Here is a 23,392-nt window from a genome sequence, read left to right as displayed (position 1 = left end):
GTACTTGCCGAAGATTACGAAGCTGGACAATACAACATCTTCGCTCCGGATCAACCAACGCGACTTTCCAGATCGGGAGTTCATTCCATTTTGGATATATTCATCAGCAACATCGCCATAGACAGCTCTCCGGTTGTCTTCAACGAGCTCTCTTCCGACCACTTTCCAGTAATATTGACGTTGGGATCTTCACCAGAAACAGTGCCTATTCAACCTCGGAGGAACTATTATCGCACCGATTGGGTCCAATTTCAACATATCGCCGACCAACTTATTAATATCGATTTGCCACTTGATTCCCCGATGGAAATCGATGCAGCCCTATCTTCCTTCCAGCATTCAATCACAGTCGCTCGTGATAGGACGGTTCCAGTACAATATATGCCGAGTTCCTCTCTTCAAATTGACAGTGTCACCAAGAAACTCATCCGACTTCGGAATATCTACCGGAGGCAGTATCAACGAACTGGCATTCTAGATAGGAAGACTACTTATAACAACTTAACTAGGATAATCCAGGAAAGGATATCTGAGCTTCGCAACAGGAACTTCCAGCAAAAGCTTCGAGTAACTCTCCCACATTCAAAGCCCTTCTGGTCCTTAACGAAGGTGCTTAAGAAAAAACCGAAGCCTATTCCTCCTGTGATGTCACCCCAGGACGCAGCTGAAGGAATACCTTTAATCACACCAGTAGAGAAGGCAAATGCGCTAGGCCAGCAGTTTGTGTGTTCTCACATTTTAGGACTTAACATTGTTAGTCCATATGAAAGAGCCGTTGCTGATAGCGTAGCTGAGGTTGACCAATCAGACAGCTTGGTTCCTGAGGAAAGTAGAGTCACTGCGAATGAGCTGATGGCTTTTGTGAAAAAATCCAAAAATATGAAGGCCTCCGGTTTCGACAACACATTCAACATTGAGCTGAAACATTTGAGTATTCGCTCATTTGTCTTCTTAGCTAAAATTTTTAACAGGTGCTGGGAGCTTGGTTACTTCCCTTCAATGTGGAAGTTAGCTAAAGTTATTCCAGTTTTGAAACCGGGGAAAGATCCTTCCTTTTCCAAGAGCTATCGGCCCATCAGCTTACTCTCTGCCCTATCCAAGCTGTTTGAAAAGTCAATACAAAGGCGAATTCTTGCTTTTGCAGATGAACAGGATATATTTCTGGAAGAACAGTTTGGGTTCCGGAAAGGAAGATCCACCATTCACCAGCTCACAAGGGTTAACAACGTCATCCAGCAAAACAAATCAGTGTCCAAAACGACTGCCATGGCAATATTGGATATTGAAAAGGCATTCGATAATGTGTGGCACGATGGCCTGGTGTTTAAACTGCATCGGTATAATTTTCCCATGTATCTTATTAAAATTATCAAAAATTATCTTGCAGATAGAGCGTTCCAGGTTTTTCTGAATAATGCACTTTCAGAAAGATTTACTATTCCTGCTGGTGTACCCCAGGGAAGTATCCTAGGTCCCATTCTATACAACATTTTCACATCAGACATCTCACCTCTTCCGGGTGGTGGTGTTCTGTCACAATTTGCGGATGATACTGCCATTCTTTACAAAGGTCGTGTCATTAATGCTCTGAAGAATAAACTACAGACAGGTCTGGACGCTTTAACGGAATATTTTACAAGCTGGAAAATTGTGATCAATGCAGCAAAAACTCAGGTCATCTTGTTTCCACATTCAAGATCTCCAAAACTTGTTCCATCAGACGAATGCAGAATACGATTCGGTGATGAGGTCATTCAATGGTCCGATTAAGTTATCTATCTAGGACTCACCTTTGACAGACATCTGATATTCAGGTCACATGTTGACAAAATCGTTCAAAAATGCAGCATACTCATTAGGTCTCTGTATCCGCTGATTTGTAGAACATCTAAACTATGCCTGAAGAATCAGATGGCTGTCTATAAACAAATCATCTACCCCGCAATTGAATACGCAATCCCTGTTTGGCGGGGCTGTGCACGAACACACAAACTTAGGCTTCAGCGCATTCAAAGTAAGATCTTAAAGATGATTCTAAATCTACCCCCTTGGACAAGAACTAGTGAAGTACATGAGATGGCCTCACTGGATATACTAGAACAAAAATTCGAACAATACTGCACGAAATTTGAAGAGAGGTGCTCAATCTCTGAAATACAAATAATTCAAAATTTGTACGTATTAGGTTAAGGATAGTTATAAGTAGGTAGACATTTTATAAATAATTAAAATAAATATTATGATTAAACATTAGTATGTAAAACAAGAGTAACTAAAACACCTAATATTAATAACGAATCGTATGAACAACAAAGATGAAAGGCCAAAGGGTCAAAACACTTGTACTGTAAAATGTTGATGTAATACACAAAAATAAGATTAATAAACAGATATTTATGCAAAAAAAAAAATGAACAAAAATACAAACGGTTAAAAACAAATACTGATCCAAAGTTAATCTGACAAGTGACTATAAAACAATCGTTTAATCATATTTCGAGATAGATGAAAGTCGATAACATTATAGCAGCACATACTGGAAAATGGTTCATTGTAACCATAATTTGTTCGTGCAATAGGTAAACTAAAGATGCGATGAGAGCATAGATTACGTCGATGAATTTCCAAATTAAACAATTGCAGAAGTTCGGGACAATTGATACATGATTGTAATAAATCATCTAAAAAGCGAATTTGGAGACATTCTTGCGAACAGATAGCAGATCTAAGTCAATCAGCTTTGTAACTAGGAAGATTAGTGGGATAATTCCAAGTTAAGTTGCGCAGAGCGAATCTTACAAATTTACGCTGGATAGCTTCGATGCGTGCAATGTCGATTTGATAGTGAGGAGACCAACCAACAGCTCCATATTCTTACATCGAACGGACTATATAATACCTTGAGACAGTGTACATTAGTAAGGCTCTTGGTAACGCGAAAGACGAAACCCAAGAGCTGGAAGGCCTTTGAAATCACATAATCGAAACGAAACAGACATTTCGCGACCAATAAGTTATGACTGGAGCCAATTTAGCTACGATCCACCGAAACCAAATCTATTGAGTTTTGCTATTGCTATTTGGTGGGTTATTGTGTCAAAGCATGCAGTGAAATCAGTGTACATTGCATCAACCTGTAGGCGTACTTTTCGAGATCGAACTATGAAAGAAGTTCAGCACAGTGGGTTTGTTGCAGTTGATGGTTTCGACGTGAAATTATTGAAATGTAGGCATGAGTTTTCGAAATGTAGTTGTTGCTGTTGTGCTTCATGAAATCCAGAACTATAGTTTCAAATAATTTAGATACGGCGCATAGTGCGGCTATGCCACGATAATTATTTCCCTTCTTGAAAACTGCACGGATAACCCTTCGATCATAAAATTGCGATATCGCAGTTTTTGATTTTTGCGATAGTTGATTTAACTAATTTATTTTTGATTCAACCACTTTGGTTTTTGATTTGCATATATTCAAGTAGTTGAAAAATATGTTGTTTTGAATGCTGTCAAATGCCGGAGACAGTTGAAAGCAAAACAATAATTGCAATGCAAAATCAACAACTTTTTTAGTTGAAATCTGTTCGCGTCGCTTCAAAATGTCAATGAAAACAACATCGATGGTTAAAGCGTTTGGTGAAATTGTGTTCATTCGATATGAGAAATTTATGAGAACTAGTGTTTATCTAACAGCGGTGTTGTGATAAAGTTAACCTTGTTTAAGATGAAAAAGATTTGGTGACAAATTAGAAAATGTTAATGAATGATCATCTCATAATCTTTCAGGTATGCGCAAAAATTGTATGCTTCAAATTCGATCATTGATTTACTTCCAGCAGACTGTTTTACTTCCAGCTGTTTGATACCGATGATGTTCATGCATTAGCAATAAAACGCTTTTTGACATGAATTTAATTTATGGAAGTAACAGGAGCGAAGAGTTTCAAACACACAGAACGCGCTGCGATTGAATGGCGCGTTTGAATTGCCGTCGCAAAATTCCAATTCCCAGCGGTTGATGCACCCAAGCTCATATAAATGTACTAAAATTTTCGCAAATCAATAACATTGATTTAACAACAACATTCAACTAACAGAATTTTGTTTCAATAACAACACCAGTTATTTCAACTAAAATATTTGTTGACATTGAAAGGTATGTGTCCTCACTAATTGACAGCATTTTTTTTTTCAAACAGTTAAATTAGTTGTTTCAACCATCGTTTCTGCTAATCGAAAAACAAAAATGACAGTTTAGTTAAAACAACAATCGATTAGTTGTACCAAATTTTAACCAATCGAATTCAGAAAATCAACTAATATTCTAGTTGAAATGGGATCGCGGGTGGTTCCGTGTGTAAGGAACTACCGTGGTATAACAAATTTGTCTGCTACTTCAAGGCTCTTTGAAATCATAGTGAGTAAGCTGTTCTCTCATACAAAAAATTACATCTCGGTCAGCACTAATCTTCTCGATTTTACCTCGACCTGTATTTCGCGTTTGAAAGAAAAATTTCAAATTGATACCGTATACACTGATCTTAAAGAGGCGACCGAATTCATCACTTAATTCTTTTATGAAAAAAAAAGCGTCTGGGTGCAACACATAAGTTCATTGACTGCCTCTGCTCATACTTAAATGGTAGAGTCTTACGAGTCAAGTTAGACTCCTGTGTGTCATCTTCGTTCACGAACATATCATGTGTACCTCAAGGAAGCAACATGGGTCCATTTCTGTTCTCGCTGTTTTAACGACGCTATTTTGTTGCTCAGTGGAGACTGCAAATTAGTTTATGCCGACGATTCGAAACTATACCTTGAGGTACGCTCTATTGACGAATGCGTCCGTCTTCAAAAGCTTCTGGATGAATTCGTTACCTGTTGTCGAAGGAACTGGGTTATCGTCAGCATTGCAAAATTTCAGGTCATAAAGTTGTACCGAATATTGAATCCATTACATTTCGACTACAAAATTGACGGACAAACGCTTCAAAGAAATGATCGTGTTGATGACCTTGCTGTTTTGTTGGAATCTAAACGTACTTTCAATATGCATCGTTTTGCACTAACTGCAAAAGCACTCTTTGGTACACGACCAGACGAATGAGGAGTCGTAACGTGGGAAATGAGAGTGAGGAATACTCGAAAGTTTGCAGAGATTCTGTTTCTATTTATATTTATATTAATAAATACAATGAAACATAGTGTGATGAAATTAATACAACATAAAATGATATATTATAATACAATGTAATATAATTTAAAATAATATAATACAATATAATATAATATTATATAACATAATATAATGCAATATATCATAATACAATATATAATATTAATCATGATTACAATAGATGTAATAGTGACAATAATGTGATAAATAATAATATATAATACAATGAAAAAAGGACATGCTGCGATATGTTATGATATATATTACTATATAAGTGTTCTGCAATCCTTTAAAATGTATTTTTGGACAATACGGTTTCTGCTTCAACTCCAGAATAATGTGAACTATTTGCGAGTTTCTTTGCCGGTGTTTTCTCGAGTTGTTCTACTTCGATATTCGACGCGAATGATGCTGCCTCAAATGTACCTACCGATTTGTTCGATTTAGATATTTTTACCGTTACACCAAACTTGGATGAGCAGGCAGCAGAAAAACTTAAACGCTCCTTTTCTCCTGGTCCGGATGGTATACCAGCTGTTTTTTGTGTCGCTGTATTTTAACTTTAGCAGAGCCATTGAGCATCATTCTCAATCGATCGTTTGAGCAAGCTTGGTTCCCTCGTATATGTAAACAGTCGTTTGTTTGTCCCATTTATAGAAGTAGTGATCGACGTAATGTAGCGTCGTCTTGTCTCTAGAGTTGATCAAGTGTGTGATCTTGGCGTTCGCTTACACATCTCATCCAAGTCAGTCGATAAAACAAAACCGCTTACGTTCGGGACAGAAGAAACCAAGTACAGTATTGTGTAGTGAACCATAGAACGACCTCGAAATGAGTGAACCAAACGAACAAAAGCTACCGCCGACACGAAAGAATACAATTGTTGTTGACTTCAGGCAGTGAAAAATTCGACCTTCGATACGAGAACTTGAAGTTTGGCTTAAGGAGCAAATGCATCTTGACATTAAACGTGTGCATTTACTTCAATGCAATAAGACAAATAATGTTGTTTACATCCAGTTTTATAAAGAGTTATGCAATTCAATTGCAATGTGCACTATGTGGAGCACGAGAGCATTAAGTACAACATTCCAGTATATATGGAAGATAGTGCTATAGAAGTGCGTGTGCATGATCTTCCCTCAAGCGTCACCGACTCATATATTCGCAAAACTATGTCCCAATACGGAGAGATTCTCTCTATCGAAAAAGAAAAGTGGAAGAATTGTTTCCCCGGTATTCTAAATGGCGTACGTTTATTACGCATACAATTGAAGAGGCCTATACATTCTCATGTGATTTTCGGTCACGATACAAGAATTCCGTGCAAATCACTTGTTACCTATGACAATCAAATGGCCACATGTCAATATTGCCAAAAAGCTGTTCAAGCTGATAAACTGGACAAGGAGACAACCACACCAAAGGACAACGGTGCTTCCTTCACACCAACCCTAAGCAATCCCAGTACACCTATGACAGTCACCAACAACAGTGAAGCATCCCCTACAACGAAACCATTCAACGTATCCCCTATAAAACAAAGTACACCAGCTGCAGTTAACAACTTACCATCCAACCAACAAGCAACTGCAAACAATGTACAACAAGGTGCATCTACAGCAACTAGCAACGAAAAGAAGACGGAAATCGACAACAATACCATCGATACGACAATGGATGACGAGACGAACCACGAACGAAGTGTCCCTCAATCCTCGCAGGAGGGAAATGTAATGTGTAACAACTGACTAGTGAAAATTGGACCGGAGGGTCACCATTCGACTCAGTTCATCGAGGAGGGTACCATTCGACTCAGTTCATCGAGCTGAGCAATGTCTGTGTGTATGTGTGTATATATGTGTGTATGTGTCAAATAATCTCACTAGGTTTTCTCGGAGATGGCTGAACCGATTTTGACAAACTTAGATTCAAACGAAAGGTCTTCCGGTCCCATGCGGAATTCCGGCTATCTTGGTTCCTGGTATCCGGTTCCGGAAGTACCGGAAATAGTGGTCAAATATACCAAAATGGATCTCACTCACTTTTCTCAGCGATGGTTTGACCGATTTCCACAAACTTAGATTCAAATGAAAGGTCTTAATTTCATATGAATCCGACTTCCGGTTCCGGAGTTATAGGGTAAAGTGTGTTCAATATTGCACACCATCACTTAAACCGGCGAAACAAAAAACGTAAAAAAATTCTAAACTGGTCTCAAAACTACACAAATCGATAGTCATTATCAATAGGCAAATAAACAAACCGATTCTGGCTATCCTGGTTCCCGGTATCCGGTTCCGGAAGTACCGGAAATAGTGGTCATATATACCAAAATGGATCTCACTCACTTTTCTCAGCGATGATTTGACCGATTTCCACAAACTTAGATTCAAATGAAAGGTCTTCCGGTCCCATATGGAATTCCTGAATTTCATCTGGATCCGACTTCCGTTTCCGGAGTTATATTGTAGAAATCTAAAACGCGCTTTTGAAACCATCTCAAGACCTTTATTGTTACAAACTCTACAACGCTTTGGCATTGGATGAGTAGCCTACAAATGGTTTGAAAGCTAGTTATATGATAGAAAACAAAAGACTGTGTTTAACGATTTTGTGTCTAGTTCTCTAGATAATTCACTTGGAGTGCCTCAAGGCAGTGTCCTAGGACCAATTTTATTTGTTATGTATACGGTTTTTTGATATCAATTTGTTTGCTGACGACACGGTTCTGTTTATTGCATCTAAGGATTATAATGAAGCTGTTGCAAACTTAAACGAAGACCTTCATTCTCTAGCACGTTGGTTAAAATTCAAGCAATTGAAATTGAATGTCGCAAAGACGAAATACATGGTTATTTCTTCTGCGAGCACTAGACATGATGCTAACGTAGAAATTGATGGTGAGATTATTGATCGCGTTAGAGAGATGAAGTATCTTGGAGTCGTAATTGATGAAAAGTTAACATTCAAATCTCACATTAATAACGTAATCAGGAAGATTGCCAAAAAGTACGAAGTATTGTGTCGTATGAAAAATGACTTAACGATCAGTAGTAAAATTCTTCTGTATAAATCAATCATTTCAACACACATTGACTTCTGTCCATCCATTCTGTTTCTTGCTAATAGTACACAAATCATGCAATTACAGCGACTGCAAAATAAAATTCTGCGATTGGTACTTAAATGTAATAGATACACTTCCTCTACTTTTCTGCTGAGCGCATTACAATGGCTTTCGGTCAAACAAAGAATTTATTACTTAACAATGGTGTTAATTTTTAAATTAATAAATGGTATGCTGCTTCGATATTTGTGTGATCGAGTTGAGAGAGGAAGTGATATAAATAGATATAATACCAGAAATGCATCAGATGTAAGAACACCAAACTTTCTATTAGGCAGATCACAGAATTCGCTACTGTACAAAGGAATAATTTTTTTTCAATTCGATGCCCAGACAAATTAAACGTGCTACAACTCTAAATGAGTTCAAACAATTATGTATTTCACATGTAAAATCTGTCTTATGAACAGATTTTGAAATATTTATTCGAATTTAATTTCTTAAAAATAATGTTAAATGTAGAAGAATGTATTTTGACTTATCACTATTTTTGTAGATGTTAGAAGTTATTATGATCTGCATGATGATGATGGATTTTTTGTTATTAGTATTTTAGAGTTGATATAAATAAAAAAATAATTGAGTTGTCTACACAAGTTTGAGCCCGCGCGCGTAACACAGTCAAAGACAATCTAAAAATGGAATATGGCTGAATTAAGAGATGTTATTGTTTGAGACCAATTATGGTTTTCTTGAGTTATGCTGGGATCTACAGTTGTTGATGAAATTGGGCTTGACTCTGCTCATTCGCAGTCTTGTTATTCCATTGTAGCTGGTGGTGATAACGATGAACTGGTCCGGCGGGAAGGGCCTGGTGAATTATTGTCTAATAATGGTCTAGATGTTGGGTTCGATTCCTAATTTGTTAAAGGATCCCGAGTTGGAATTTCTTTTTGTTCAGCTGCCCTATCGAAGGAATATCTATGCATGCTAAGTTAACCAGCTCGTTTCAATTTTTGATTACTGGTTGAAACATGTAATAATATTAATTATCACTTAGATAACTCGTTCAGCTCACACCTTTGCAGGGGTATGAGGTGGGACCATCATCATCAACTTTACTTTTGCCGGTTCGGATAGTAAATGGCAAACGACATTTGCCTATACTTTCTGACATATCAGAGACTCGGATGATTCGTATCGCTAAGATGCCTAAGTTCGACTACTCTGGTAAAAGGAAAAAGTTTAGTTACGAGAAGCCTTCTGCTTACTTAAATGACCCTTGTCACGTCTCACTTTTCCGCACTTTATCTTCACATCCTTGCTCTTCCTTGAGTGCTATGGCTTTATAATTCCATATTCTTTCTCCTCTCATAATATCTAGTTAGTTTGATATCGTTAAAAACCGAAAAAAGTAAAAATTACTGACTGACCAGAAGTCATAAATAAAAAAGTAAAAAATAAAAAAGATTTATTTATTTATTTATTTATTATTGTAATATCCATCGGATACGAAATCTACATGGATATGGGTGGAGAAAAACCCATTTGAGTTGAACATAAAATATGTCATTCTCAAACGGGCGCAAAAACCACCATCTTTAAAAAAAACAACACATAATAATTATCACAATACATCTAAAACTAATAGTCACATAACATTATTAAAAACAAAATACACATAATATAATTAAAAACAAAAACTAAAGACTAGAAAAAATATCAAAACACAGAAGATCGTTTAACTTTACTTGCGAAGCGACTAGATGATTCACCAAATTCAAAAAGATCTTCTACAGCAGTGAATGATCGAATGGCAGCGATTATCGGTTCATTACATCCAAAACTAGTTCTATGAAATCTTTGCTGAAGTAACGTGACATTCCGCAGGGTTCTGTTCGGTACTCGAAAATTAATTTCGGATCGCAATTCCGGTGCATCGATTTCTCCGTTGATCAGTTTTGCAACAAATACTGCCTGTTGTATTTTACGGCGACGTAACAGCGATTCGATTCCGATTAGTTGACATCTATCCGAATATGGTGGAAGATTCGAGGAATCTCTCCACGGTAAATTCCGTAATGCTAACCGATCAAACCGCTTTTGAGCTCGTTCAATTCGCATGCACCACGAGAGCTGATACGGTAACCAAACTGATGAAGCGTTCTCAAGAATAGGTCTTACGAGTGAGCAGTATAATGCCTTCAAGCAATGAGGATCTTTAAAATCCTTTGCGATTTTTGAAATAAATCCCAGCTGACGTGAAGCTTTTGAAATGATCAGTGATTTTGCCACGTTAATGATTAGCTTGTTTCTGTGACACCAATCTACGAAAAATTCTAGTAGATATTGTAACCGCTGGCAATCCTCTACGGTACGAACTACGAGGTACAATTTTAAATCGTCTGCATAAATCAATTTGCAGCCATTTTGCAAAGCAAATGAGACATCGTTGAAAAACAGTACGAAAAGTAATGATCCCAAATTACTACCTTGAGGAACTCCTGAATTGTTCGTAAATTCAGTTCGCAGTTATCCAACTTCACTCGTAATACTCTACCAGTCAGATACGATCTTAACCAGGACACGAGCTGCGCAGAGAAGCCGAGACGATATAATTTACAAAGAAGTATTTCGTGGTCAATTTTGTCAAATGCTGCTTTTAGATCAGTGTAGACAACATCCATTTGAGTTTTTTCCTCCATGCTAGCGATACACTTAGACGTGAATGTTAACAGATTCGTCGAAACTGATCTTCCTGGTATAAATCCATGCTGATTAAATGAAACGTAATTTCTCCCTCGATCTAATATGGCATCACTTACAATCATTTCAAAAAGTTTAGATGAGGCAGAGAGACTGGTAATCCCACGGTAATTAGCAACATTTCGCCGATCGCCATCTTTAAATATGGGACAAATGTACGATTGCTTCCATAAGCACGGGAATTTTGTCTGCTCAAAAGATCGACTAAAAATTGTACTCAATGGTTTAGCCAATGCACCAATACATCGATTTAAAACAACAGCGGGTAAACCGTCTGGCCCGGGAGAGTATGAGCATTTCAACTTTTTTGCAGCGCGTGAAACCATCTCAGAGGTAACGATGAAAGTATTCAAACTAATTAGGTCAGCAGGAACATCAGTAACAGCAATTTCCGTCTCTTCATTTGAAGTCAGATTACTATAAAACACAGAAGCGAAATGCCTGGCAAACAATTCACAAGATTCAGAAACTGATTGGGCAGCCTCATCCTCGAGGAAAACATTCGTAGGTACAGATGAGTTTTTCCTTTTCGAATTAACGAATCGCCAAAAACTACGAGGGTTACGTCTTAGACTAGTCTGCATGCGAAGTACATATGCTTTGTATAAACTAGCATTAAGAGCACGATAAGTATTGGCAGATCGATGAAAGTTAGCAACGTTGGAAGCATTACGTCGTCGAAGCAATTTGCGCTGATTTGCATTACGCTCTCGTTTTAATTTGCGTAATTCTAATAGCTCCAAGCAGGAGAAACGGGTTGCCTAACACGAGGTACATTTGACTCAAGCTAACGATTGATTTCGTCGCAGAAGATCTCCATGTCGTCGACATCACCGGTACCAAACAATAAGTCCCAATCGACATTGTTAAGATGATCGGACAAAGCAAAGAAGTCCACCAACCGATAATTCAATGGACATGAAGCACTGCTATCGCTTATCGTCGGCAATTGGGTACTATCCGCAATCGTGAACAGCTGAATGGTTAGCGGCGGATGATGATTGTCCACGGGAAGCAACGGGTTAGGACAACGATCTACTACACAATCGTTAGAGCAAAACAAAAGATCGAGTGTTCGGCCTAGCGAATTATACACCAGATTCCTCTGTCCGAGACCAAGGAATTCCATTCCATCAAGCAGTGTGTGACTAGCAGGTGGCAATTGTGAGGTACAGCAAACAATGCTATTGTTGCTCTTACTCCACTGCATACGAGGTTGGTTATAATCACCACACACAATAACTGTATCGTCGTCCGAAGTTTTATCACACAATTCGTTCAAAGATGCAATATGCTCATTGATCACGTTTAGATCCTGGCTTCGACCCGGGGGAATGTAAATAGCACATATGACTAGTTTTTTACCTTTAATTTTCGTGGCGATAGATATTTGTTCCAAATTCTGTCCAGCCATCGTGTTTATCGCTTTACTAGTGTATTATTATTATTAGCTATTAGCACGCCACCGAAGCGCGATTTATTACTGTTGCGTTGAAAACGGTCGCATCGAAAAACGTTGTAGGTCGTCCCAAATAACTACAGAGAAGTTATGCAATCGTCAAGACCAGTTTCAGTCATAATCACCACGTCAAAGTCACATTCTGCAGAATTCAGGAAAAAGTCATCTATTTTCGTCCTCAGTCCTCTAACGTTTTGATAGTAGACCATGACATCATTGGAGGATAGTGGCTGCAAAGGACAATCATTGAATGCAGATAAACCGAACGATGCGTTCAAATACTCGCCTCTGTTGGGACCCGAAGGCACCCACCGTCCACTGAAAATCGCGTTGCATTTGAACCATTTCCGCTACTAATAATTATTGCTGTGGTGGGATCGTTGGTGAATGGCCGTCTTATTGTGTTTTTTGAAATCTCAACAAACTCTCTAATAGTAAACCGGTTGACCAGCACGCAGCGTTGAGAGCTTGCTGCTTGTAAGCTGAATCCAGACCAACTTTGAATGAGATGTAAGTCATGTTTGATGTGTCATTTCCTTTAGGTACAAGATGAATAAAAAAGGGGCTTCTAATTCCAAACAGCGAGCAACTATCTTCTGCACATCCTCATTACTGATCAACGGCTGGAAGCCCGATAGGTAAAGCCAAAATTTAGGTTGTGATACCAGGGGTGTTACGAAAGGAACAGACAGATCACCAAAATCAATTTGGTTAGTACTACGATTCGCATCTGGACGAATTGCTTCACCATTTTCACCACGACGACGCTTCGCATTGTAAGTTGGCCATATAGGTATCCGAGCAGGCGGCTTAGAACTTGAACTATTTGAGATACAGTCAACTTTTTTGCTAAGCGTTTCGACAATATCAGTGAGTTGCTGTATCTGCGTGTCAATATTGGTGTTGCAAGTAGTGGTGGGCACAGTGTTTACATTCAGGTCCGAAATATAAGCACAAATGCTTCTGCCATTTAACAAGTCCCTGCAATTTGTGCAAATAAACACTGCTTTACTTTGAGCAAACATCTCTTTACATGATCGTAAATTGAATCCACAGCAATTTTGACTAATATGGAAAGGAGTCTCACATAAAACACAACGTATTGGTTCCAAGTCGTTGATGTCATGGTGACACTCTCCGCATTGTTTTTTTGCCATGTTTGTTTTGATCTACGTTCGACAGCGAGCTGATATCAAGATGACACAATTTGTTTCACAGAGCGAAGAACGACTATGTCAGCGGCTGGTGCTAACGGTCGAAAGCACGCCACAAATAGCCGGAAAAACAGCAAAACGCGAATAAACGGTAGTAAACTCGACGCTACAACTCCAGACACTCAAGCAATAGTTTCGGACAAATCTTCCATTCCGGTGTTATAACTAGCTATATAGAGATGAGAAAATATCAACACAATGAAACACATTGTGTGAGAAACCGTCGTGGGCAGAATGTGACAACTTCTCGTAACTTTACTTTTGCCGGTTCGGATAGTAAATGGCAAACGACCATCGCCTTCACTTTCTGACATATCAGAGACTCGGCCTAAGTTCGACTCCTCTGGTAGAAGGTAAAAGTTTAGATACGAGAAGCCTTCTGCTTACTTAAATGACCCTTGTCACGTCTCACTTCACATCCTTGCTCTTCCTTGAGTACTATGGCTCTATAATTTTATATTCTTTCTCCTCTCATAATCTCTAGTTAGTTTGATATCGTTAAACACCGAAAAAAGTAAAAATTACTGACTGACCAGAAGTCATAAATAAAAAAGTAAAAAGTTAATAAAACATTTAATTAGCAACAGACACATATGGAATGTTGTCGAACATTTTTTTTTTCGGAAAGCTGCGTTTGTAACAAAAAATATTTAGTTTTGTTTATTTTGTGTAGCGCAATGTAATACAAATGCATTCATACAGTGTTGCTAACTTTTTTATTATAGAATTGAAATTTACATTCATGCAATATAAGCAATTTTCCATCCAACGTTTGTGAAAAATTGATCAAAACTAATATTTCATCCAAAAAGTCAGACATTCATTTGAGAATAAATTATTACTAAAAAATATTGTTTGAAACTCAATCGTTCAAGCCACTTTGATAAACTTGTTGCACTACATATATGAATACATAGATCTATGACATACGTACCAAATAAAATGTACGTAATATACAAATTACCAACACAAGTTAACTAGGTTTAATCTTGATCCTCAAGCACAGCAGTAATGAAAAAAAGTACGGGTGTGTAATGTCAGAGACCTAACTGGATGTAGTAAATACGAATAAAACTGACACTCTTTCATTATACTTCCGAATATCAATTAGCTGATCGATTGAGTGAATTGTGCAAGCTTCCCTCTTTTTCACTGCTAGAATTTGAAACGATACACCTAAACTAAAGTACAGATTAGTTACATTAAACATTTTGGCATACAATTAAATATTACGAAATAACCAGTATAGTTCTATATGATCAAATAATGGTGGTTCTGAAAGGAACCTTTAATTAATGGCTTCTGAGTCGGTGCTATGCATTTCATATAGCAAATCAACAAAAAGTTCTACTACAAACTACAAGTGGTTAAAAAATGGGCCGTATACAGTATAGTGAAGAAAATTTCGAATAATTCTTTATACAATTATTGCTCTAATTAGCAACATACAGAATTTCGATGTCAATTATTTCATTTCGGATTTACATATTTCAGTGAAAATAGTTATCAAAATGCCGTACGAGATAAATTTCTGGCATTCAGAAGGGCCAAATTGTGTAATTCTCTAAGATATTAAACACTGTTGCAAATTTTGCACAAAGCTAATCTAATTATCCTGAAAACTGACTCTATGACTTGAGCGTTTGACGCTTTACACCACACAAAAGGTCTACTTCCATTGCGGACTGCTCCTCCTGACGATCGAAGTCCAAATGAGAGGACGACCTAAGCGTTTCACGCTTTATACTTGGTTTGTTCTTAATGATGTTGGTAGGAGAACCTCACCTCGAAATCCAGTTTCGTCTGTAGCAATAAAATAAATGAACAGTTTTTAATCAAAGATTACCTTTTATACTTGTAAGATAATCGGATCTTATACATATGTGCCTGACTACCTTAAAACCGTCGTCCGGATGCGAAAAAAGCAAGCAAGCGTGATGGATTTTCCTTATTATTTCCAAAAGTTTAAGAAAACATTGTTTTTCAGTTATTTATGGTTATCTCACGCTGTTGAAAACTCAATCACAAATTCCTGATCATATTTCCGATAGCTTGTAGAATAAATTATGTTGATGGGTTAAGTACATCAAGAGATATTCGCGATAAACTTCTGCTCATTATTGTACAGGGTAAATTTTGAAAAGGCGCCCCATAGTAAAGTAAGTCGTATTCACGACAAAACATTATAAAGTTCACTCTCATGATTAAACTAAAAATGTAACGATCTATCGTTACTGTTACTGGCGTTTATGAAGCTGGATTCTCGGGCCAATCGCAAACACTCGGCTCGGCTAGGCGCACTTCAAAAATCGGTTCTCACAGTGTATTGATAACCTTTCTTTATTGAAATACCAAAAGCTCAAACGCTTGTTATGTTACTAATGCGCCGGTCCGAAACCTTTAATTGATTTTAGCTACACACTGGGTAACGTTAATATATATATATATATATATATATATATATATATATATATATATATATATATATATATATATATATATATATATATATATATATATATATATATATATATATATATATATATATATATATATATCGAGATGTGCTTTGCAGTATGAGCATTATTGGTAGTATGACTCCAATGTATCATATATTTATTCATAGATGCGTAAATTTCGACAACGTTATTTAAGAATATAGTGGAACGTTTGCTACATACCTTACAGGTGATTCAGCTCAGCATTTGCTTTAAATTCAAAATTCGAACAGCAATTATACACTATTTATTCCTGAGTTATGAAACTAAATGAATCTGCACAGTTCGCAATCATTCCAAGAACATAAGAAGTTTTACAACATTTCAACAGAAGAAGTCTTTTAAATAGAAAGTGTACATTTATGCGATTTTTTCTCAAACAACTAAGCTTTCCTAGTTATATTAAGTGTATTATTACCATAGATACGAAAGCTAAGAAATTTATTCTCAAAGGGCGTCACTTCCAGTTCTAGCAAGTTGAACGTTCCATATTGTGCATCATTATACTAACAAATCATTTTCTTTATACAACAAATCGTTTATTTAACTTCGGTTTTAATCATAACAATTCATTCGCCGGGAGATTGACAAACCATTTTTTTTTCATAATTAGTGCAAGCATATTATTTTCAAAATTATTTATGAGTTTATGGTTGAAGAGACATACAGCATATTATTTACAAATGATCATTCACCTAACGCAACATTGTAGTACCCAAAATAAATAATTTTAAACTCTCATCGTTCTTGAATTATCTCCGTGTAGTATGGAAGAAAGAATATTATTGCTATCAATTTATCAATCAATTTAGTATATGCACAAAAAACTTGGCCAGAGAGGAAGTCGTAGCATAGCATTACTTCAATTTATGTCTAAATCATCGACAACTCTTTCACATCAGATTATGTTTAATAGCCAACATTGTAATATTTTGCTGTATAGTATAGCAAAATATTACTATGCAGGCTATGAAACATAATTTTTAGTGAAATAGGAATTCAACTTAAATGGTTAAGATTAAGTTGTTCAATTTTCATTGATTCGTCGCTGACTTTATTGATGGGGCGCTGACTTTATTGTGGTACAGGGGCTTATTGTAATTGACTGAAGTTCGATTTTTATAATTTATTCATATGTTTTGTTGTTTCTTCATATTCATATTTTTGTGTACAACAGTTAAATAGTTCTAAAGTCGGACTTATTTGACAAATCCACCATGAAGACTCATTTGAAGTAGACATAATGTGTTATCATAATCTGAATTTTAATGTATGTAATTGTTTCTAAGTACTTGTAATATTTAGTATTGTACCCTTTAGTATGACCTTCTTTCTGAAATATTGAAAATATGACAGTATCTTTGAATACAACACAATTCAAAAATTCAATTGTTTGAAATATTCAACTACAATTGCTAGACGACAATTGTTTGATTCAATACGTGACGTTTGTGAAGTTCGTCCTGCTCAAAATTTCCAGAAAAATATCAATGAATATTAATGCGAACAAATAAATTGATTACGATGAATTCAAGTAAACTAAGTGGTATCCAAGTGGAACAACTAACTGATACATGGGTTGAAAAAAAAACAATTTTTGACAATTTATAAGTTTAAATTCTACATAAATTCGTTTTTTGAATATAAGCAAGGGTATGTCAATATGCAAAAATGTTTTGCTGAATGCGAGTCAGAGGCGGTGGGACAGATTTCATCCAGGTGTCGAGATTTTCACTTTCTGTATTCATTATTCTTTCAAATAGTTATTCCGATTGAGTGCTTTTGCTCTAGAGTTCATTAGCTACATCTTCAAAATTGAACCTGAAAACTGAGTCCAAAACCAGTTCAAATTGCATATTGTACCAAATGCATGATACTTGGAAATAGTAGATCGTGCTCAACGTGCAACCTAAACTGATTTAGAGTATGAAATAATCAATAACGTAGAAGGCCACGTCCAAGCAGGTTAATGATGGAATGGAAGGAAGGTTATAGCATCTCTAAATTGCACTATACCGGTGTAGCGGAGGATGCACTAAAACCAACTGAAGATTGCACTACACCTGTTCTATACATTCTCCATCGATAGCACTGCACAGTTTATCTTACTGGAAGGCGCCGGGTCCTTAAAACCAGTGTTGCTAAGCTCATTCAAATTGCACAGATTCTGCTCTCTCATGTGCCACCTAAACAACAAACACTCTCCTGTGAGCGTGCTCCACACACATTTTTTTCGCTTAGGTTTTCTACGGCATTCTTAACTCAATAGCGGCCCTTACACGAGTCATTAAAAATGTCATTACTAAAAAATAATATCATATTAATGAACGTGTAAAGGTGCACTAATGACGAGATTTCTAACAAATTTGAAATACATCATTACTTAGTCATCATTTAAAATGACATTTTTATCGTGAATACGACTTACTTTACTATGGGGTGCCTTTTCAAAATGTACCATCTGAGAGAGTGATAAGTTTTTGATCGTGAATATCTTTTGTTGTATCTAACATATCAACCTAATTGTTGCTATATGGCATCGGAAATATGATCATAATTTTATGATAAAATCTTTAGTTGTATGACATAATCTCAAATAATTCAAAATTAAACTTTTCTGTAATGTTTGATATCAACAAGTATCAAAGAGGAAAACTCATGACACGTGTTTGACTTTATCGTATTTTAAGGCTCATAGCTCTGTGATCTGTAGAAGGATTTATATAATTTAACTACCAATAGATTCGAACTTTTTCAACTTGAACGTGTATTGCAACAACATTGAAGTGTTTCAATAGTACACTATTGAAAAACCAGTCTGATTTGACCCATGTCAGTACCAGCCAATCAGAAGGCGTTCTGAGGAAGAGAACAAAATATCTGCTGCTGTACAACTTCATCGGTATAAAAAATGAACATTTCACTTTTTCCAGAACATTTCATTTTTTACTGAGCAACGGTTGTCGAAGCAAAACGTACGCACGGAGAACCCTTCGATCATAAAATTGCGATATCGCATAAAATGATAGTTGATTTAACTAATTTCTTTTTGATTCAACCAATATGGTTTTTGTTTTGCATATATTCAAATAGTTGAAAAATATGTTTTTTTGAATGCTGTCAAATGCCGGAGACAGTTGAAAGCAAAACAATAATCGCAATGCAAAATCAACAACTTTTTTAGTTGAAATCTGTTCACGTCGCTTCAAAATGTCAATGAAAACAACATCGATGGTTAAAGCGTTTGGTGAAATTGTGTTCATTCGATTTGAGAAATTTATGATAAGTGTTTATCTAACAGCGGTGTTGTGATAAAGTAAACCTTGTTTAAGATGAAACAAATTAGAAAATGTTAATGAATGATCATCTCGTAATCTTTCAGGTATGCGCAAAAATTTTATGCTTCAAATTCGATCATTGATTTACTTCCAGCAGACTGTTTTACTTCCAGCTGTTTGATACCGATGATGATGTTCATGCATTAGCAATAAAACTCTTTTTGACATGAATTTAATTTATAAAAGTAACAGGAGCGAAGGGTTTCAAACACACAGAGGCGCTGCGATTGAATGGCGCGTTGGAATTGCCGTCGCAAAATTCCAATTCCCAGCGGTGCACCCAAGCTCATATAAATTGACTAAAATTATCAGTGCATAACTTTAGTTCAACCGTTTGAAGGCATCATCTTTCAATACTCATTTTTTTCACATTCAATACTCATGTCTAAAACAAATAAAACCGATTTATTTTTCAACTAACAGAATTTTGTTTCAATAACAACACCAGTCCTTTCAACTAAAATATTTGTTGAAATTGAAAGGTATGTGTCCTCACTAATTGACAGCATTTTTTTTTCAAACAGTTATATTAGTTGTTTCAACCATCGTTTCTGCTAATCGAAAAACAAGTATGACAGTTTAGTTAAAACCACAATCGATTAGTTGTACCAAATTTTAACCAATCGAATTCAGAAAATCAACCAATATTCTGGTTGAATTGGGATCGCGGGTGGTTCCGTGCGGGAGAGCAACGTCGAAGACCTCACGATTTTGGAATGAAGTGAGCACCGAACATCAGAATTGTTCCAAAGAATAGTCGCAGGCGGACACACAGCAAAACCACACCGAAAACCCGGAATTTGAGTCGGAATTTATTGTGATTCCGCCCGAAATGGATTGTTTCATTTTCTTTGGAATCCAATTGGAAATCACAATGAATTTCGAGTCAAACTTCGAAGTTTACCGAGTGTACTCGTCAAGACCCCTCTCGGTTCTGTCTGAATGCAGATCCTGTTGGTCGTGACAACTCAAGACACTTTATAGTCCCACAGGTTATCATTAAAAATTAATTGTATTTTCTCCATTTCCTACCAAAAGCATCAGATTCATAAAAATGAAAATTGAAAAAGTTTGCGCCGTCACTAACACATTCATTTACAACGGCAACGATCTCACGCAATGCGAAAATAAAATTATTGATGTATAATATATCTTTATACTAGTATGGGTGTCATTTCTAAATATGCCGTGCGAAACAGGGTTACCGCATATACTGTATTTAATTTCTCATGAAAATGTGGTGAAAGGAAAGAATTTCTTAACACCTCAAAAAATCGACGTGTGTTTAAAAAGTGTTTTTCTAAATATATTTCATGTTTCTATGTGGACTAAGAGATCAAGTACGCCCCATTTTTATTTTTTCGTAAAAATACATTAATGATAACTATGGGAAATTTCGATATAGATACCTAAAAGCAAGGTAATATTAAGGGGCAATTTACAATCTTAGAAACCCGGCCATTGTTGCAATATGCAAAAGCAGTTTTCTTCTCTGTCGTTAAGCGGAAATCAAAAGCGAAACACCTTTTTGTTTACTACACTTAGTAGTGAAGAAGGGGAATACTTGCACAATTCACAGAATCGATCAACTAACTGATATTGATAAGTGTGAAGGTAGCGTGCCTGTTTTATTCGTATTCACGACATCCAGTTATGTCTCTGACATTACACACCTGCCTTTTAATGCTCGTGTAAGGGCCGCTAATAGAGACGATCAAACATTCTCCACCTCAGTCGTGCTCCTTTTGGCTCTCACTCACTCACTCGTGTACAGACAAGCATGCACACTTCTACTGCACCCGTTACTCTTCCACTCTAGCACTCTTGCCGTTGCTTACTCTTTGATTATTAAACTCGCTCTTTCGCTCCCGCTCGAACTCTAAGTTCTATTGATATTGCTGCGTTCCATTCGCTATCGTTATTATAACGACCAGTGCGGTAAAATTTCATATTCAATCGAATAATATAAGATGAAAATGAAATTTATGACCACTGACCGTCATCATATCCCTACTAATTCATTTGACTTTTACTGCCATTTTCAAGTGAAGCTCCCGGAATTCATCGTCAGTTGAATAATCGTACCTAGTCATTTGACGTTTTGCTTGCTCAGTTTCGAGTGCCAAGTAGTGTAGCTCCTTCATTGCCCTCGCTCTTGGTAGTAAGCAAGTTCGAACGAATAGAATTATAAATGGAGTAAAGTATTAAAAATGAAAGCTCAAGGAGGAAACAATTAATTTATGTGTATTCTGTGATTGAACTCCTGTTACTTCTATAAGCTAAATTCATACTAAATATTTAATTGGGTTTAATCCAATTAGACCATGAGAGTAAAACAATTCTGGAATGAAAACGAAGTGTTTTTCTCGGTAATCAATATTCAGAATGTTCTTTTACTGTGTTTGCATTGCATGCTGCTATTGGGTATTAGCCTTTCGACATGTGAATATTATCATCTGCTAGTGAAAATCGTATCAGTCCTTTTTATTTCTTCGAGAAGCTGTGAAATACACCAGCAGCAGCACACTCCAGCGACTATCATGGCGCTCGCATAAGCTTCGATTTACCAAAAAGAAAACTACCCTGCGCAGAACATTGCCAGTACACTGGAAGACTGCTCACACTCAATGTGTGTAGATGTGGACTCGCTCTTGGAGTGATTCAAAACTTAATGTAAAAGATTGTGGGCTGACTCGCAGCAGTGACCCACCCGCAGTAAGTGTTTACTCCTGCTGACTATTACTCATTGCCAGTGCGGTAAAATTTCATTTTCAATCGAATAATATAAGATGAAAATGAAATTTATGGCCGCTGACCGTCAGCGTATCCCTACTAATTCATTTGGCTTTGTTGCCATTTTCAAGTGAAGCTCCAAGAATTCATCGTCAGTTGAATAGTCGTACCTAGTCATTTGAAGTTTTGCTTGCTCAGTTTCAAGTGCCAAGTAGTATAGCTGCTTCATTGTCTTCGCTCTTGGTAGTAAGCAGATTCGAACGAATAGAATTATAAATGGAGAAGAGTATTAAAAATGAAAACTGAAGGAGGAAACAATTAATTTATGTGTATTCTGTGATTAATATTTCATCTATCTGATTAGTCTTTCATCTATTATCTTGAATCAATTCGAATGTTTACATGAACCTGATTTGAAGGCCGCTTTCACACTACTGAAAGAAATATTTTGTTACTTCAAGAGATCAACTGACGGTGGTTAAACTGAGCCTCGATTGAAGAGAAACGAGTGATGAACTAAATGCTGCTCGTTCGGGCCGTCAGCAAACATTGTGTGTGTGTCCGAGATTGAAGTTTACTGCAGTGGAGAGATCGTCAATGTGTTTCACATTCAGTTTCAATTGAATTGAAGGAAATTTTACTGCACTGCTCATTGCACCCAAAAGAAAACACCACTCGTGTTCAAAATGTACCATGTTGTGAGTCACTCATAAGCGTATGCGAAGGAGTGCGAGTAAGACAGAATACGTCTCGCCATCGCTCGAAAATGTGCTGCGTGCACTGGTCTCTAGCTCTATTAGCAACACTCTCAAACCCCATTTTGGCCTTCTTAACAGCAGTTATATGAAGGCTATCTGATAATCAAATTCGGATCTACTGTAAGTCTAGACGAATCCACTGGTAATGTCCTGAACTGATGGTGGCTTCACACATACATACATACATACATACATAGCTAAATTCATGCAGTCGTGGATTTTTCAATCTATTAAGAAACATGAACGTCTCGTGTGTTCTGCCGTAAAATTGTACCGTTACAATTATGCAAGTGACGCATTGAAATTTGGCAAAATTCACACAATCAATCAACTAGTACATGCGATTATCGATATTCGGATGTGTATAGAAAAAACATGTCAGT

The 23,392-nt window shown here is 36.7% G+C and overlaps 1 protein-coding gene across 3 annotated transcripts in view; it reads right to left on the bottom strand.

Moving 5' to 3' along the window:
* The window catches only part of LOC131438889 (torsin-like protein), a 406,897-nt gene that overhangs the window by 64,955 nt on the left and 318,550 nt on the right, over nt 1-23,392 (bottom strand). For 2 of the 3 annotated variants that reach the window (XM_058609263.1, XM_058609265.1), the window contains exon 1: nt 16,364-16,562. The exons of the other annotated variant lie outside the window; for it this stretch is intronic. The gene's annotated coding sequence lies outside the window, so the exon portion shown is untranslated. Of the gene's footprint in view, nt 1-16,363; nt 16,563-23,392 lie in introns of those variants that run through there. 3 annotated transcript variants of the gene reach the window in all.

This window comes from Malaya genurostris, chromosome 3 (genome assembly GCF_030247185.1).
Source record: "Malaya genurostris strain Urasoe2022 chromosome 3, Malgen_1.1, whole genome shotgun sequence".
Lineage (NCBI taxonomy): Eukaryota > Metazoa > Arthropoda > Insecta > Diptera > Culicidae > Malaya > Malaya genurostris.
The sequence above is the reverse complement of the archived record's forward strand: the minus strand, read 5'-3'. Positions and strand labels throughout refer to the sequence as shown.